The sequence below is a fragment of the Panicum virgatum genome, chromosome 1K (assembly GCF_016808335.1).
Source record: "Panicum virgatum strain AP13 chromosome 1K, P.virgatum_v5, whole genome shotgun sequence".
Taxonomy (NCBI): Eukaryota; Viridiplantae; Streptophyta; class Magnoliopsida; order Poales; family Poaceae; genus Panicum; species Panicum virgatum.
This window is the reverse complement of record NC_053136.1, coordinates 9,497,084-9,517,078: the sequence shown is the minus strand read 5'-3', so window position 1 is coordinate 9,517,078 and position 19,995 is coordinate 9,497,084. Positions and strand designations below refer to the sequence as shown.

General features: G+C 44.8%; 1 long non-coding RNA gene across 1 annotated transcript; it reads right to left on the bottom strand.

Moving 5' to 3' along the window:
* Positions 1 to 7,094: 7,094 nt before the first annotated feature.
* LOC120651220 lies at positions 7,095 to 15,302 on the bottom strand. The gene is made up of 4 exons (XR_005665993.1): positions 15,034 to 15,302; positions 7,762 to 7,841; positions 7,547 to 7,673; positions 7,095 to 7,450 (listed from the first exon to the last, which is right to left on the bottom strand). It is a non-coding gene; the product is annotated as an uncharacterized LOC120651220 (long non-coding RNA).
* Between the last annotated feature and the right edge of the window lie 4,693 nt (positions 15,303 to 19,995).

The window sequence follows — 19,995 nt, the reverse complement described above, 5'->3', positions numbered from 1 at the left end:
ACTGCTAGAATTTAAACTATGTTTAAGCTTGTGTAATTAATTTCTATAGATCTGTTAGTCCAAAAATTATGAAATTTAAGTAATAGCTTACTTTATGCATGAGCAATTCATTGTAAAATTCTGGTGTCTAGAAAATATAGTTTAGTATGTCATTATAAAATATATGTAAATTAGTGCATTTTACAAAGAATAGAGAACACCTTTACATATATAATTCTATAACAATTATAAGAACATGTTAATAATTTCCTTGCAGGTTAGGTTCTGTCTTGAATTAATTTATGTTCTAAATTGTTAGTTTATTTTTGTATATATACATACTCGGTCAACGGTTGCTTTATGCATTGTAAATCATGCCTTCATTCTCATTATTTTGTATGCATGCATATAGAGCCCGTAGCCGAGTAAGTCGTGTACGAGGCGATCGCGGAGCCGCAGGAGCAAACAAAGAGAGCCTAGCAGGAGATTCGCGTGAACCCGGACCAAGGCCCGACTGACTCTAGCGCAGTGCAACAGCCCGAAGGCACGCCCCGATGCATGACCTATTAATATAAATTATGAAACATTATATATCTATTACGTGTTCATTACGTTTCAGGAATTGTTTGAAATCTTAGTTGCATTATCCTTAGGTTCCCTTGAGCCTTATACTAGTATGCGTAGGTCGTTAGTACTGTCATGCTTAATAGGACTTGGTAGAAACTGAGTGATTTCCTGTCACTCGCGAGATACAGGATATTGTAGAAGTCGAGTAATTCTCAGTTACTCGTGAGATAAAGGAAGTCGTTATGTTCATTATATGAGTTATGATATTCATGATGGAATGAATGGAAATTTGAGACCGGATGGGGGAATGATGATGAGATGTAGGTATGGTAGCAGAATAAGGTTTCTGGGTGTCTTAGCTCCGTCTGTGTCGATTGAGGACCGTACCATTGTTGGCCCAGCTGATCGAGTTTGAATTGCACTAACCGCATGCCGGAAGTAGGAGGTAGTCGAAACTGGTAAGCCTAGTACTGCCTTGTTTCAAAAGTACAGGGCTCCAACCTACCCCTTAGGGTAGTCGAGTGATCTCGGAAAATTGGGGATGCATGTATTTACTTTTGATGGTCTCTCGTAGGGCTCGACTGACTATATGATGGTGGGGTGGTCCTGTAGTTCGAGGCGGGGAGGGGAATGGTTGGTGTGTGTGGTCCGACAGGATACATGCGTGCCGTGTTGGTTAGGTCCACCTTGCAAGGTTAAATCGAATCGATTCGCCGTCAGTCGCTCTAGGATATGAGCATCTTGATCACTGCATCACATCGTATTAATGAGATGAAATAATAGATGTTATATGATATTAGTTTCATTGAATTGTACTTTAATGTTCTACCATGTTTGCTCTAGAAGTTCTGCTAATGTAGTGAAGTGACAATCAAGATAGAATCTAGAGCTAAAATACTGAAAGTAAGTATCCTCGTTAGTTGCTTTTCTGCAAAACAAACCACCAGTTAGAAAGCTCTACATGTCCAGATACATGGCTAAGTATACTCATAGTCGAATAAGTCTTGCCGAGTATTAGTTGCTCAGGGTTTGTTGCCACACTTATTTCAGGTCACCAGATGTAGATTTCTGCCCTTGCAGCGCCAAGTTCATCCGTCTTAACGCGAAAGGTTGGGAGGTTGCCGGCCCAGATGTTTAGACGGACTCCTGATTACACATCTTTAGGCAAAGTGTGTAATCTCTCATCGTAGCTGTCGGATTATATATTTATCTAACTTTTATAAAATGGCATGTAAATTATCTTTGTATTTGAACTCGGTTTGTAAAACTTAATGTTTCGCACTATGTACTGTGTTAGTATTTGCCAAGTATTGTCATGTTGTACCATCTGCATCCACCTTCGCGTGGGACTACCGGTATTGTTTCGATCAGAATGTGGGTTGGGAAAGAATTGTCAAATTAAATCATTAAAGTAATGCGCCTGATGTGTTCAAATGAGGGCCATTAAGCTTAATTTAGTGTTTTAATTTGACGGTTCCGTCACAGAAACATGGCCAGCAAAATTAAGTGTTGTATGGTCAGCCAAATCCATTGAGTGCCCACATAGGATAAAGTAAGCTGTGGTGAATTTGCCCTCAAGGAAAAGCTGAGGTGGATTTTACCATGAGAATGCGCGATGTTCCTTCATTGGTGCGTGGCACATGTCGAGCTGCCTGGTACCTAGGGGTGTAAAGAGGTTTTAAAATTTAGCCTAAACAATTTAAAAGCCGAGCTCTAAGAGCATCTCAAAAAGCTAGGTATATCCCTAGCTAAAAATAGAGATTTGAAGTGCTGCTAAAAAATAAAAAGCTTCCTAAACTAGGGAGTAAACCAACAAACTAGCTAAAACTAACTGGACTAAACCAACTGCGCACCTCTCTCGTGAGCTCACCTTCCCCTCCCCTCCCCTCCCCTCCCGTCCCTGTTCTCGCAGCCCGAACACAGCCAGCGCCGCTCCAAAAACCCAACCTTCGCGTGCGGGCCGGGAGCGCGATGCCTAGGAACACCGGAGCCTGTGGTTTCGGGCGCCGTGTCATCTGACTCCGCGCTGGTCGGCCGCTGCCTCCCCAACGCCCCCCCGCCCCCCTCCCACCGCCATGGCCGAGGACCACGGGTCGTCGTGGCACATGTCAGCGTCGTAGGAGTTGGGCGACGAGGACGCACGGGTGGTGCACGTGACGACTGCCTCGACTTCATGGGCAACACCGTGCACATCGCAAAGTACTCGCCTCTCACCTTCTTGCCGCGGAACCTCTTTGAGGATTGGCAGTGCCACCGCTCCGACCGCGCCACGGCTGCCTCACCACCGCCCTCTCTCCGGACGCCACCGGGGCGCCCAGTTCCTCCCGAACAAGTGCAAGCACATCCGTGTCAGCGACGTCGTCGGCCGGGGGTCGTTTCTGACGAGTCGCTCCCAGTGGACATGGTCCTCCTCGCCACTAGCAAGCCCACGATGGCGGACCCAAGGCCCGGCGAGCCTCGGCGCTGGCCCGGGCTCCTGCTGGCGAGCGTCACTATGGACGTGCACAGGACAGCACTCAACAGTACGCGATTTCGATTAATCTTCAGCTCAAGCAGCCTACGCAATGTAACAGGCATCGGATGAGTGACGCGACGTGCCCGAGTGGCCCAGGCTGTAGGAAAAATCTGGGTCCGCCAGCCCACCGTCGTGGCGTACGTGCAGACGCACAACATTGATGGCGAGTCCAACCTCAAGACCCGGTACGCCATGCAAGAGACCTTGTCCACACCGCCAGAGCGGCTCGCCAGCGCCCCGCTCTGAGCGCCCCCAACCGGAACATCTACGGCTTCCATGCCAACCTCGAGCTGCTCGACTCCTGCGGAAGCAAACAACGACGGCGCGAGGCCGTGAGGGCATGACAATGGGAAGGCGGGACGGTGGGAGGTTGCGACGACACGAGGGATGGAGCGGCGAGGGTGCGACGGCGCAAGGTCAGAAGTGTGCGAGTGACGGTGGAAGGTCAGGAGAGCTGGAGCGGTGCCAGACGGCGTGACGACATGGGTGGTGTGGGCACGCGACAATGGGAGGGTGGGAGCGCGAGGGCGCGGCACGGCGGGAGCGGCGCCCAAGCGCAGGAAAAGTGGGAAATCGAGCGCGGGAGGACGGGAGAGGCATGGGATCTGCGAGATGGCGAGCGGAGTGCCTAGCCATTTTTGTCGAGCAAGTGTGAAGGGATGGCGAGCGTGGTAGCTAGGCGACGTCGATGGAGAGCCTGTTGGATTGCCATTTCTTTATTTTTTTTTTCTCTCCCAAATTTACCGATACACATTGCTTTACAAAGGCTATTGGAGTTGCTCTTATGTTGTACAATTTCGATCTAAAAATAAATATATGCCAAGTTGGATAGTAAAGAGACCATAGGGCCATGATCCCTTACCTTATTTTTCTGGCCGTAGGGATAGAAATAGAGGTGATTTTTCCTACGTTCAGTGGCAAATCGGATGTGTTAGGGTGATCCAATATAAACATTTTTTCTCGAAGCAGTGGTCGTGGGGCGCGACTATCCCATCACTTCTAGTGATGGTTCCGCGAACATCACTCGAAGCGCATGGGTTGCGGGACATTAAGTTTGGGCCGGCCCATTTACGTTTTACGTTGCTATGCTTGTTGACAGCAAATAGGAGTTAATCGGTGCATGCAAGTAGACAAAAATTTTGACGTCACTAGGTGCATGCAAATTTGAAACTAATAAAATCTATAACTATTAAACTGTGCATCCAAATTAAATTTGAAATACACCATTATCTTTCTTGAGACAAAATCTTCAAAACAAGATCACACTTGCCTATATTTGCACGGTATTTATCAAAAAGTTTTTTTTTCAATACTATATAATTACTTTTAGATTCTGGGAACAAATATTTTATGAACACGAACAAATAATTATTTTCTCTGAACAAAAAATTAAACATAATGAACAAATAATAATATACGACGAACAAAAAGTTACACATCGTGAACATTTGATTATAAAGGAAAAGTAATGAAAATCAATATAGTGAACAAATGGGTCAATATCACAGAACAATTTAATCTATAAAATGAACCAATAATTTAGCATTGTGAACAAATTAGTTGTACACAGATAAATAATTTTACATGAAAACAAATTAGCTCACAAAAGAAAACAAATTATTGCATACACTAATTTATGAATCTACAATACAGATAGATTAGTATACATTGAGTATGAATCGCTCTTAAATGTGAAAAAAAAGAATATGCAAGATTACTTATATATATTGAATAAATTAGCATATATGGACTTAGAACAAAAAATAAGAAAAAGGAAATGAAAAATGAAGGAAAAAATAGAAAGAATAAAGAAAAGAAACTAAAAAGATTAAAAACTAAAACAAAAAATTAATGAATATAAAAGAATGAGCTGCACTACATCCTTATTTCTAGAGAAGAATTGTCTGGGAAAAAAGAAGGAAATGATATGGAAAAGGAAAGAATAAAATAGAAACAGAAAATAGAAAGAAAAAATTGGAGGGCAGAGCGGCTTTTAGAGGCTGCCAATGCTCAACGTTGTGGACTGCTGGGCCCAACCGTTAGCCAAAACAATGCCTAGCATGCAACACAAATGTATTCAGCCCGCTCCTCGTATGCCTGCTTCTCATGGGCCAACAACTTTCCACTCTCTTGGGCCGAAATCATGCCTCCTGGGCTGAAATCATCTCGCCGATCCGTCGTCAGGCGACAATGTCGTGCACGTGACATATAGTCGCGGTGGTGGTCGTGGATGAGGCAGGGTTCATACCGGTGGGAATCGGTCTGGTTTGATCGGTTACTGGTTCGGTCCGGTTTCGGTTTGGGTCAAATTCAAAATTTAAATTTGAATTCAAAAAAATGAAAACATTTCTAAAAATTTCTAAAAATACTTCAAGGTGCGACGAATCTAATGGTGCCAAATTTTCTAAAAAATTCATTCATTTAGTATAGTTTGTAGGGATTTGAAGTTAAATAAAAAAATGTGCATACAAAAATATACAAATACAATGTAAAAGTAGTACAAAAGAGGGTTGGAGGGTCTATTTAGACTAAAATATATTATACAAACATTTATTTAGTATACTTTGCGGATATTTGAATTTAAACAAAAAAAAATTGAATTTGGCCGGTTACCAGTCAAACCGACCGGTAAACTGGCCAAACCGGCCGGTAAACCGTTCCGAACCGGTTGCACTGCGGCTTTTGAATTCAAATTTGAATTCAACCGGTTTGGACCGGTATACCGGTACTGGACCGCGCCCGTTTGGCCGGACCGGTCGGTAAGGTTAATCCTGGGATGATGTGCCGGCTGATTGCCTGATATGAAAATACAGATGATAATGTTCTTTGGGCTAGATGCCCAGATCTTAGGGTGGGCCTTAGCTCACCTGGTGGCCCACGCCTAGATCCGCCCTTTGCCTGCATTACGAGTTGAGGTTGTCTCTTTAGTTCTCTGTCGTAAACAGTTTAGTGTTGCTATTTCTGTTTGCACAAACTAGACTTGATCATCCATCGAGTCCGGTCAGGTCGGGTATATAAAAAGCTTCGTGCAGGTTTCGTTCTGTCATGGACCTCTAGATCATCAAGCTCTGAAGAATCAATGCGAGAACAAGTCTGCCAAACTAAAGCTGCTTCCTGAAGCTTGTTGCTTGATGGGAAGACGCACGGAGAAGCTCGCCCAAGCAAGGTGTGAAAGAGGAGGATGAAGAGCATGTACGCCGGCCGGCCCAGAGTGGGTGAAGTGAAGCGCTGAAGCCCATGCCCACCCCGTATTAGCTGCCCTGTGACTGTGATCACTACTAGAAAAAGTCTCATTTGTCCATGGCAGTTAGTACCAGACATGATTTAGTCCGATACAAATGTTGGCAAGGGGCAACTTTAGTACCGGACTCAAATTTGAAAGCTCCCGGAGCCATTTTAATACCGGGCCAGGACACCGGCCGGTACTAAATGTCGTATTTTAGTACCGGGCCAAAGCACCGGCCGGTACTAAAATGCGACATTTAGTACCGGCCGGTGTCTTGGCCTGGTACTAAATGATCCTCCACGGGTTACTTCAAAAGGAATGCATCTCCCCTCTAGTCATATGTGATATGTAGGTGAGATGGTAGGGAAGTAACACGCGAGGCTGGAGGTTATGTGTTCGAATCCTCGCAACTGCGTACGCGCATTTACGCGTGAAAAATCGCGTGACTTGTGACGATGGGCGTGTGCAGGCCAAGGTTCCCAACCGGTACAAATGGCGATTTTTCTAGCAGTGGATCGTCCTCATTGTGTTCTTCAGGTTTTCTGACCAATAGGCTACAACTTGGCCAGCGATCTGCCGCGAGGATATATCTGTGACTCGTCGTGGTATTTTTTGTTACCGACTTATCGTGACCTCAATTTTTTATATTAAGGAAATAAATCCGGTCTCAGCCATTAGAGTTCCGAAAGCTTACAACAGGAGAGAGAGAGAGAACCCTGCAGCATTTAAGTTGTCCCTACCAGCCACAACAATTTGAAACTGACAGCAACAAAAAACAGGGAACAAAAATATAAATTAACAACCAAAAGGACAATCTCTTGATTCTATTCCTGAAGTTCTACCCCACTTTGCTAAAAACTTCCACGATTGTTCCAATTTTTAACAGCCCTTCTTCTAGTTGTCTCTCTCTTCCTCATTAGATAGGATGGACGAAATGGTGATCACTGCTGGTTGTTGGCGGGGGGTGGGGGTGGATGGCGCAAATTTTTTGCAACAATAACATTAACGAAAGAAGAAACTATAGCAGACACACCTGCTATCAGAACCAGTATTGCATACTGCAATGTCTCTTTGTATTGAAGCACATGGATGTTGTTCTTCACTGCAATTATGGTGACCAGAATAGAAGCAGAACCAGTGCCCACAGTTTGAAGAGCAATCAGCTGGAAATTCAAAAATAAAAAAGAGGGAAGTCATATTGACAAATCGTGCCGAGATACTTAAGGTGTATAGGAAGAAAAAGCTTGACGTAGACGTACCCATTCAGCGTAAAGTAATATAGCACAAACCCGAAGGTGCCTGTGGGGCACTGGCCTCTCTACCCACAGGACTAACAAGAAGAACGTTGCCAAGAGGCACTCAAGTCCAGCGGATGCCCAAGCCAACCTGCATTATAAAATAAGAAACCCTGTTAGAAACTACAAACAAGCTAAACCCTGTTACTGTGCCACAAACGAAGATAAGAAAAGCTTACAGATAAATCGTGACATTGATTTTGCTAGCTTCCTCGTCAATTGGGTACGGCCAAGATCCTAATCGAATCCATAGACGTAACTGCAAATTATTAACACGTAGAGCATCACTCGAATGATGCATTGATCAACAAATTAACAGCTGAAAGAGAAGGTACATGCTATGGCTACCAGTCTTTACAGTTTTAATTAGGCGCCCGGCCTCTTTTTAATATCACCTACGGAGGTGCAAACAGTCCAGATCGACCAGCAAAAAAGGGGCTGCCTCTGTTAGAAATCTAGGCAATTTTCGGTATATTTTAATTCCAAAATTAGATGTATAAACTAGCAATATTTCTATGACTTTAAGGAGTAAAATAAAACATGTGAACATGTTTATACTTATCACACATATAAGCATAAACAATATAAATAACCAAAGTTTCAGGGAGTACCCTAAAGCGGGGCCGTTGCCGGAGGCATTGGCTGCGCTGTTACCAACTGGAGTAGACATCTACTCGGTTGGCCTCAGTCGAAGTAGTCGAACTAAATCGGTGCAGGAAGAAGTTCGCAGTGCAGTCCCACGAACGGTCACCAAGATGTAGTCGACGTAGTCGTTCGGCCACCAGAATGTAGTCGACGTAGTCGTTCGGCTCGTCCACCAGGAAGTAGTCGTACAATCGGGCAAAGCCTTAGTATTTTTGAGCAGTCACGCTAAAGCGTTACCCAAAAACCTGATTGCCCGTCTATCCCGTGCAGGATCTCAAGGCGAGCAAGGTTTCGGAGGCCTGCTCACGCTAATTCTATGCCCGCCTATCCCGTGCAGGATCTCAAGGCGAGCAAGGTTTCGGAGGCCTGCTCACGCTAATTCTGTGCGCGCAGAAATTAGCGTTGGGGAACTCAGTTGTTGCAACTGGAGAGGGAGAAGAGAGGAGCCGAGTTGCCTCAGTGCTCTGGTGCAGGATGGATGAGGGGAATGACACTCCTTATATAGTGACTCAGGTGATCAGGATCGTTGAACCTGGACACCATCAGAGTCATTTAGGTGATGCGGTTATGGCCATTAATTATAGATTTAATTGTACGTTTAATCGCACGATTAATTGCTGTCAACGGCAAAATAGCCATCACATCGCACCGCGCCGCGCCGCGCCGCGCCGCGCCGCGCCGCACGTCCGGCCCCGCCGCGCCGCGCCGTGCCTCGCCTCGGCCTCGGCCTCGGCCACGGCCACGGCCACGGCCTCGGCCTCGGCCTCGGCCTCGGCCACGGCCCGGCCCGGCCCGGCGAGGCGAGCGAGCGCGTGGTTCACCGTCCTCCTCTTACCGGCTTCACAAGTGGTGTACAAGAAGTCCACCTTTTAAGTCGGTTGAGATCCTCCTCAATTCCCGGTACGGAATTAAACATTGATTCCCTAGCATTAATAGTGGGCTTTAAATTCTTTTAATGCTTTAGAATAAATGGGCCAAGCCCATTACTCCAACAATCCCCACCAAGAAATTCAAGCCACACTAGAAATACCCTCATTCTCTCATTGATATACCAGTATTCGACAGAGACTGTTAAGTTGAACTTCCATCTAGGACAAAGGCTACACTTATTCACAACTGTGCAATGGACTATGCCTTGAATTGCCAGTTTTGTGCAAACAAGTTTGACCAGAGCCCTACACTGGTACTAGGCTGCAAAAGCATCCCCGCGGTTTGGAGCTTATAAGTCATACTCCAGGCCCTTCATGAGTTTCTAGAGAATACCCAATTCTCATAGACCATGACCAGTGGTCAAACTCATATAGGTGTGTTCCTTTCAGATGTTCTGTAGGACAACATCTTTGTTTCAAGAAAACAACTCATTTGTTTAAAAGAAACCACCTGGCACACATTAAGGTATAGACCAACCTGCCATACAGATTAGAAGAGAAATGCACCTTATACACGGAATGAGCCCTTTTCACAAAGGTTCTCTTCTCACAGTCAGACTTTAGTTTGTTTCACCATCCTAATTCACGGGATCTCCGATCACATAGGACAGGTTTCCACTATAGAATGACTCACGTGGGTCTCAAGCCCAATTCCATAGATGCATTGTCTATCACATTTCGTGAAAGACCCTTTGTAAACTGATCTGCCAGATTTTTAGCCGTCTGAACATAGTCCAGGGCTATAACTCCGGAGTTTCTCAATTTTCTGACAGATTTCAACCGCCTTTTCACATGTCTAGATGACTTCATGTTATCCTTTGAACTATTCACCTTGACAATTACCGTTTGATTGTCACAGTTCATTAGGATTGCCGGTAACGGTTTTTCAACTATCGGCAAGTCCATAAGGAGCTCACGAAGCCACTCAGCCTCAACAGTGGCGGTATCTAATGCTGTGAGTTCTGCTTCCATAGTTGACCTCGTTAAGATGGTCTGCTTGCAAGACTTCCAGGAAACAGCTCCACCACCAAGTGTAAACACATATCCACTTGTGGCCTTTATCTCATCAGCATCAGAAATCCAATTTGAATCACTATACCCTTCTAGTACCCTTGGGTACCCGGTGTAGTGAATTCCATAGTTCATTGTCCCCTTCAGATAGCGCATTACTCTTTCAAGACCCTTCCAATGATCATCTCCCGGGTTTGAAACAAACCGGCTCAGTTTGCTTACAGCAAACGAGATGTCAGGTCTTGTAGCGCTCGCTAAATACATTAATGAACCAATGATCTGAGAATATCTCAGCTGATCTCGCATTATCCTTTTGTTCTTACTAAGAATTAAACTGGCATCATATGGTGTTGAGACAGGTTTATAGTCGCTATAACCAAAGCGACTTAACACATTCTCCACATAGTGAGACTGTGTAAGAATCACCCCACCATTGATCTCTTTTACCAGCTTTATATTAAGGATAACATCAGCTTCTCCCAGATCCTTCATCTCAAAATTTTGAGATAAAAACTCTTTGACTTCCTTAATCACATTAAGCCTAGTGCCAAAGATCAGTATGTCATCCACATACAAGCACAAAATCACTCCTTCAGCCCCACCATAGCGATAGTACACACATCTGTCAGCTTCGTTCACAACAAAGCCGGCAGAGGTCAAAGTTCTATCAAACTTTTCATGCCACTGCTTAGGCGCTTGCTTGAGACCATATAAAGATTTTAACAACTTACAAACCATTCCTTCTTGACCCTTTGATACAAACCCATCCGGCTGATCCATATAGATCTCCTCTTCTAACTCTCCATTGAGGAAAGCCGTCTTAACGTCCATCTGATGAACGAGAAGACCATAAGAGGCTGCCAAGGAAAGTAACACTCGAATTGTGGTCAATCGGGCAACTGGTGAATAAGTGTCAAAGAAATCTTCTCCTTCTTTTTGTGTATAACCCTTGGCCACAAGCCTAGCCTTGTACTTTTCAATAGTACCATCTGGCCTAAGCTTTTTCTTAAACACCCACTTGCATCCAACCGGTTTACATCCATAAGGACGTTCAACGACCTCCCAGGTTCCATTAGACATAATAGAATCCATCTCACTCCTTACTGCTTCCTTCCAATAGTCAGCATCAGGAGATGAATATGCCTCTTCAATGGTTCTGGGTGTATCATCTATGAGGTATACAATGAAATCATCACCAAACGACTTTACAGTCCTTTGTCTCTTGCTCTTTCTCGGAGCATCATTGTTATCCTCCTCAGGATTTTCTACAAGTGTATGTTCATTGTGTTCTATCGGCTCACCAGAGCCATCATCCTTGATGAACTCTTGCCTAAATGAACTTGTTTCATCTCTCATGGGAAAAATGTTTTCAAAAAATGTAGCATCTCTGGACTCCATTATAGTACCAACATGCATGTCAGGTACTCCAGATTTCACTATTAAAAATCTATATCCAACGTTGTGAATAGCATAACCTAGAAAGATACAATCCACAGTTTTAGGTCCAAACTTACGTTTCTTGGTTATTGGCACACTCACTTTTGCCAAACAACCCCATGTACGTAAGTATGACAGTGTTGGCCTTTTCTTCTCCCATTCCTCGAAAGGAGTTATCTCTTTATTCTTTGTAGGAACACGGTTTAGGACATGACATGCAGTCAATATAGCCTCACCCCACCATTCCTTGGAAAGTCCCGCTGTATCTAACATGGCGTTAACCAAATCCGTTAGAGTGCGGTTCTTTCTTTCGGCAACCCCATTTGACTGAGGTGAATAGGGAGGCGTCCTCTCATGAATAATACCATGTTCCTCGCAGAATAAAGTAAATAAATTTGAGAAATACTCGCCACCACGATCTGACCTAACTCTTTTGATCTTTCTCTCAAGTTGGTTTTCTACTTCAGCTTTATAGATTTTAAAGTAGTGTAAAGCTTCATCTTTTGACTTCAACAAATAGATGTAACAAAATCTAGTACTATCATCAATCAAAGTCATGAAATATTTTTTACCACCTTTTGTCAATACTCCATTCATTTCGCACAAATCGGAATGAATTAATTCTAAGGGTGCCAAGCTCCTTGCCTCCGCGGACTTATGAGGCTTACGAGTTTGTTTTGATTCAACACATACATGACACTTAGAATTTTTGACAAAAGTGAACTTTGGAATTAAGCTCAAATTAGCTAAGCGCATCATACAACCAAAATTAACGTGACAAAGCCTCGAATGCCAAACATTTGTTTCATCAACGTTAATAACATTGTATGCAATTTTATTACAAACATCTGACAAAGAAAGACGGAACAAACCTCCGCTTTCATAACCTTTTCCAACAAAAGTACCAAACTTAGACAAGATACATTTATTGGACTCAAAGACTAATTTGAAACCATCTCTACACAGTAGAGAGCCGCTGACTAAATTTTTCTTGATGGTGGGGACATGCTGCACGTTCTTCAGCTGCACGGTCTTCCCCGAAGTAAACTTCAGATTTACCGTACCAACACCAAGAACACGCGCATGTGATCCGTTCCCCATCAGCAAGGAGGAAGTCCCGCCGGTCTGGTAAGAAGAGAACAAAGAAGCATCAGCACAAACATGAATATTAGCACCAGTGTCAACCCACCACTCGGGTGAACCAAAGACTGAAAGAACAGTAGGTAATAAATTACCGTACCCCGAAGTTCCTCCAGGCTCGCTAATAACCATGTTGGCGGAGTCGTTGCCTTTGCGGTTCGGACACTTTGCAGCAAAGTGATCCGTACTGGCACACACATAGCAAGCTCCCGTCTTCTTCTTCTTCTTAAAAGTGGTTGTCTTCTTAGTCTTTGGTTGGTTCTGCGGTGGCTTTTTCTTGTTCTTATGGGAGTTGTTCTTCTGAACAAGATTGGCACTTGAAGCACCAACAACTCCTTTCCCACGTATGTCCTTTGCTCTCGCCTTCTCCTCAACATCAAGAGTCCCTATGAGTCCATCTATTGTGAACTCCTGTCTCTTATGTTTTAGAGAAGTAGCAAAGTCCCTCCAAGAAGGTGGCAGCTTAGAGATTATACCTCCAGCCACAAACTTATTGGGTAACACACATGAGGACTCTTTGCTGCAATTTTTGAGATCTTTTGCCAGAGTATGTATTTCATGAGCCTGTTCCACTACAGAACGGTCTTCGACCATCCTGTACTCAAAGAACTGCTCCATGATATACAACTCACTCCCGGCGTCAGATACTCCATATTGAGCCTCAAGAGCATCCCACAAAGCTTTGCCAGTTGGCATCCGGATATAAGAATCCACCAGGTTATCACCGAGAACACTAATGATCAAGCCTCGAAAGAGGATATCAGCCTCATCGAACGCACTCCCTTCCTCTGGAGAGAATTGTTCAGGCTTACCCTCTTTCACATGGATCACTCTCGATAGTGTTAACCACAGTATAAGCCGCTCTTGCCAACGTTTGTAATTTGAACCATCAAAAGGTGATGGTTTGATTGATGCAGCAAAGCTAGATACCGAAAGCCTATTAACATAATCAGGTTTTTGGAATGTTAGAAATCTAGGCAATTTTCGGTATATTTTAATTCCAAAATTAGATGTATAAACTAGCAATATTTCTATGACTTTAAGGAGTAAAATAAAACATGTGAACATGTTTATACTTATCACACATATAAGCATAAACAATATAAATAACCAAAGTTTCAGGGAGTACCCTAAAGCGGGGCCGTTGCCGGAGGCATTGGCTGCGCTGTTACCAACTGGAGTAGACATCTACTCGGTTGGCCTCAGTCGAAGTAGTCGAACTAAATCGGTGCAGGAAGAAGTTCGCAGTGCAGTCCCACGAACGGTCACCAAGATGTAGTCGACGTAGTCGTTCGGCCACCAGAATGTAGTCGACGTAGTCGTTCGGCTCGTCCACCAGGAAGTAGTCGTACAATCGGGCAAAACCTTAGTATTTTTGAGCAGTCACGCTAAAGCGTTACCCAAAAACCTGATTGCCCGCCTATCCCGTGCAGGATCTCAAGGCGAGCAAGGTTTCGGAGGCCTGCTCACGCTAATTCTGTGCGCGCAGAAATTAGCGTTGGGGAACTCAGTTGTTGCAACTGGAGAGGGAGAAGAGAGGAGCCGAGTTGCCTCAGTGCTCTGGTGCAGGATGGATGAGGGGAATGGCACTCCTTATATAGTGACTCAGGTGCTCAGGATCGTTGAACCTGGACACCATCAGAGTCATTTAGGTGATGCGGTTATGGCCATTAATTACAGATTTAATTGCACGTTTAATCGCACGATTAATTGCTGTCAACGGCAAAATAGCCATCACATCGCGCCTCGCCGCACCGCACCGCCGGCCGGCCTCGCCTCGGCCACGGCCACGGCCACGGCCCGGCCCGGCGAGGCGAGCGAGCGCGTGTGGTTCACCGTCCTCCTCTTACCGGCTTCACAAGTGGTGTACAAGAATTCCACCTTTTAAGTCGGTTGAGATCCTCCTCAATTCCCGGTACGGAATTAAACATTGATTCCCTAGCATTAATAGTGGGCTTTAAATTCTTTTAATGCTTTAGAATAAATGGGCCAACCCCATTACTCCAACAGCCTCTACCATCTGAGGAACAAACTATATGCTGGCCAAAAGATCAAACGAGAGCTACTATCAACATGCACAGATTTGTCAGCTACTCATAAAGAGTAGGCAGGTAGTAGTAGCCAACCATAATCCATAGTAGCCAAAATCAATTCGCTAATGTGAGAAGTTGTGAACTTGATTAATAAGTACTACGACCTCTAAGAAGGAGGCTTCAAACTGCTAGTGTTCAAATTGCGAGACTGGACACACTAGGGGATCGGAGGAAAATAAAATCTGCTCTTGTTTACCTTGGGCACCGGAGGTGTCTCGTCGGGGATGGCGGCTGTCCGCTGGGGTGGAGAGGATGATACTGCGGCGCGACGCGACGTGGCTTAGTGCGGAGCTGCTGCCGGAGCTGGTGTCGGGGCGAATCGAGGGGGTCATCGGAGCGGCACCGCCGGGAGCGACGAGAGGCAAGCTGCCGGTAGCGGCGCCGGAACCCGAAACCCTAGGGGAAGGAAAGCAGCTTGCCTTCTGTCCTCTGGTACGGGAGTGGGGGAAAGCAGGTTCTGAGGGGTCTCCTCTCCTTGTGTGTGTGTGTGTGTGGTGGATTTTTCGTCCACTGGCATGCGGTGGTAAATATCGAGAGCTTGGAGTCTCTTCCTCCGGACGGACGCGTGGCGTAATTGACTTGCTCCACGTTATTTTCCCGGCCACCGCGTCGCTTTCAATCCACGGGCTCTTTCTGCTCCTCTCTCCAGAGTCCATGTCTCACTGCTTGCTTCTCCGCTTTGCTAGCTCTTCCTGGGCAAAGGGCACCCCACCGGCGGCCCAACGATCCTCGACGCCAGGCGCTAGTTGCCCGCGAACCACATTAGCAGCTCACGGAGATTAGGAGCTCCCCTGGCCGTATAGAAGGCAAAGGCTATGAGATGCCTTGGTGGCGCACAAATCTAGGGGCTTGGTGGCTCCAAGGAGAGGAGCTGCCTCGCTGACAGCAATAGGGCTGGCCCACGAAGGCAAAGATCAGAGCCACCCTGGCGCCTGCGCGTGAAGGTTTTCGACACATCAGGATTCAGGAAGCAATAGGGCAAGGCCATCGGCCTGAGGGTTCTGAGCAAGTAGATAACACTCGCTCCCGGTTTGCTCTCTCCTTTCTCCTCTCCAGGTAGCTACGGTGTAAAATTTCTTATGTTACAACTGGTAATTTGAGATGTTAAAATTGAGGATCAGGCATATCGGAATTGGTGATTTATAATGTTGCAGTATGTGATTTGGATATTGCAATAGGCATTTTTTTTACAAAAATTCAAGCAATAGGCATTTTGGGATTTATCTTTTCCAATGTTGCAACAAATGATTTGTAATATTACAGCAGTTGATTCTTGGTGTTGCAATAATTTCTCTGATGTGGTAATAGGTTCTTATTAGGATTAGTTTGTTTTCCCCTTCAGAGTGTTGTGATTTGTCTATTCGGATGTTACAACTGGTGATTTATGATGTTGTAAGGATTTTTTTTATAGAAAATGTTGCTAGCGCAGTGGGTTTGAGCCGAACCAGTGATGCTGCCAATATAAGTTCGAGTGGTTAAAAATGCGATTTGAAAATTTGGAGATCTAGATGGTATACTTCCTCTATTTTTCTTATGTGTCACATTAGGTTTGTCTTAAGTCAAACTTAACCAACTTTGACCAAACTTATAGAAAAAATAATAACATTTACAACATCAAATTTGTTTCATTGAACTAATGAACTCACCATGGAAAATATGTTGATAGTGCATATATTTGTTAGTATAATTGTTGCTCTATTTTTTGCTCTATTTTTTTATAGAGTTGATCAAAATTAGCTAAGTTTTAAAATAAATATAATACAATATTGTAGTAAATAAAAATGGAGGAAGTACGACAAGTACAAGCTCCAGGATTGGGTGTGCATTTTGGTTTTAAAAAAAACTAGTGAGAGTAAACGGTAGATGGGCCTCCGTAAATTGTGAGCAATAATGATCCCACTATTCTGAAGGCGGGGAGGATCGGACGATTGCTACCAGCTGGATCTTGATTATTAGAGTGTCAAAAGTGGTACTCCACTCCAGTGGTGTTTACTCGCAAATTCCATATATACACACAGGAGGACCGATGGGGTATTTACTCCCCGCAGTCCACACGCGAACTTGGACATTTCTTCAATTTGTTGGACGCACGCACATGCTCTCTCTCTCTCTCTCTCTCTCTCTCTCTCTCTCTCTCTCTCTCTCTCTCTCTCTCTCTCTCTCTCTCTCTCTCTCTCCTCTCTCTCTCTCTCCTCTCTCTCTCTCTCTCTCTCTCTCTCATCTCTCTCTCTCTCTCTCTCTCTCTCTCTCTCTCTCTCTCCGCTCCAGTAGTGAAGTGTGGCGTGGTGCTAGTTTGCAGCCCGGCTGCACCAAATTTGTAGACATGCGTCGTTTGCAGCCCGGCTGCACCAAATTTTTTTTTCCTGGTGCTAGTGCTAGTAGCTACGTTGCCACCATGCAGGTCTCATTCACACGCCCCACAATAAATGAAATGAACCACATAGCCTCATACATATACATGCAGTAATAGTGAAACGCTTGCATGTTTACAACTCTTGTTATCTGGTGTGGAAGTTGAACGAGACCTGAGTTTTCGTGATACTAGCATACTGTAAAGCAACCGCACGTGTCGCAATTTTTTCGTGATACCCATCGCGCCCCGTCGCCGACGGCGGACAACTTCCTCCGCTTCCTCATCCTGGCACTCAAGCCGCGCCCACCACGGCTTCCGCATGCCTCCCGCGCTTTGCGCCCTGAGGAGCGCCTCCACATCGTCTCTCCCACCGTCCCACGCGGCCCGACTGGCTCCTAGCGCCGGCGCCACGGCAGCCTCCTGCTCCTGCTCCTCGCTCGCAGTCGTTGTGGGGGCACGGAGGTGAGGCCGCAGCCATTCCCACCGGCGTTCAGCGAGCTGAGGACACGCAATCCGGGTCGTTTTTGGTGGGCATGTGAACGGTGCGAGGGCCCTGCACCTAGGGGACGAGGAGCTCCGGGCGGCGACCAGGGAAGGCAACATGCAGGTTTGGTGCATTGTTGCAATCGTATGATCCACGTGTTTAAGATATTTCAGAAGAATATTACAAGTATTTCATATGAATGTTGCAAAAGTAGATCTAGATGTTATAATATTGCATATGCTTCATAGACATATTGCAAGTGTTTAATCCGTGTGTTACATTTTCATTGGAGTAAATTGCACCTCAGGTCTCCGAACTTGTAGCGAAGTTCCGCTTAGGTCCCAAACTCTCAAATCGTTCATCTGGGTCCCTAAAGTACATTAAGTGTTCCACGAGGCATCCCAAATCCGCCACACGTGCATCTGAAGCCGACGTGGCATGCCACGTGGCACCACGGTGGCGAATATTTGCAAAAAAATCCTAAATTTCTTTATCTTTTCATATTTGGTTCTTTCTCTCTCTGCCTCACCAATCTCTCTCTCTAAGTGTTTCATTCGATCCGGTCATGTTGCATGCAATATCAAACAGTGTTGTGGCAAAAAAAATCACTGGTCGAACCGTCCGATACCCCACGCCCGAATCGGATGTCCGGTAGCAGCTCCCATTAAAATAATGTACATCTTGCATGATAGTCAAGTCTCTGGTACTAATATATAATCTAGCCAATTGTAGTGAATTAATTCGATCAGTTTTTCCTACCAAATATATTAATTAGCTATAATATTCCTTGCATCTCCATATGGTTTTTTAGATTGGCTATTTCTTTTGCGAAAAGGTCGAGCGTTTTACACATGAATGACAGCTACATGATATATACCTATGTGCTATCCCACCATTTAGGTGCAGCAGTTTATTATTCTACACCAATAGCTATACTGAGTAGAATTACTGAATAATTTTTCAGTAGTTCAGTAACCGGCAAGTTATTACTGAACATGGTCTAGTAATTTGGTAAGTTTAGTTCAATATTTTAACGATTACTTTGCTAGTAATAGAATGTGGGTGCATAATAATATATATTCTATATATTCTATATGTAGGGTGTACGTAGAATGGCATCGCCGTGATATATATAGGTGAGATTAGGTTGACAATTTGTTATTGAAGCAGGCACATATAGCATTCATCATCGTGATCCTGATTGAGCTAATTCTTTTACTTTCGTCCAAAATATTTTCTTTGAACCTTTCGATCGGCATAATTATTCTACCAATTTCATGTCATCTAAACGCGGTTCTATGATCTACAGCTGCAGCGTAGTAGGCTACTAGTAGCAGCGGCTGGGAACCGCGAGCGTGGGCACAGGTGTGCGCTCAATGGTAGTGTACAGACGCACCAGAGCGAGAGAGTAGTAAGAGGCATCCTAGGGAGGTTGCATGGCTGAAGGCATTCTTTTTCTTTGATTACATTGTGGTAAACTGAAAATTTAAGCCAGTTTGTTTTTCTTTTGAATCAAAGGTTCTTCACAGATTTTTACTCATTTTCTTTTGAATGTTTTTCATAAATATCTTGGACGAAATTTGGACATGTTCTGCCATTCTTTCAGTCTTTTCAACAGAAATTTGTGAAGAGGAATTTTTAGTCCGACCATGTATATGGTTCAGAAAGTTGTAAGGTTCACGAAAAGTGGAATCTTCAGTGCGTCCGAAGAAAATCCCAGGGCAATCATTGCGCAAAAATTAAAAATATTTGTTCAAATAACTTCGAAGGCAACAAGTGCCTAAACTGGTTAAAAGGGTGCTGCCGTGCTGCAAGCCTGCAACCCATCCCATTTCCCTTTCCGGCTTCCCGTTCGCATCTCATCACTACTAGCTCCTCCCTCTCGCTCGCTCCCAGCTGGCCACTCAAGTTACATGCATGCATATTTATATATGCAGTGCAATATATATATATATATATATATATATATATATATATATATATATATATATATATAATCAAGAGATTTGTTTTCAGGACATGAAGGTAAAGTAAAGGCAGCTGAGAGAGAGAGAGAGAGAGAGAGAGAGAGAGAGAGAGAGAGAGAGAGAGAGAGAGAGAGAGAGAGAGAATGAGCTGGTTGGTGTCGTTCCGAGTTTGGGAGGGCAGCACCTGATCCCGCAACAAGCCTTCCCCGGATCCATCTTTCCTTCCATATATCAACCAGCTGCAACCACCACTCCCTCCTCAGTCTCCCTCGCTCCTCTTTATCTCTCCGCCGAGTGCTCTGATCCCTTCCCTTCCCTCCCCTCCCCTTTAGGTCACCTTCTGCAAGCGTCGCA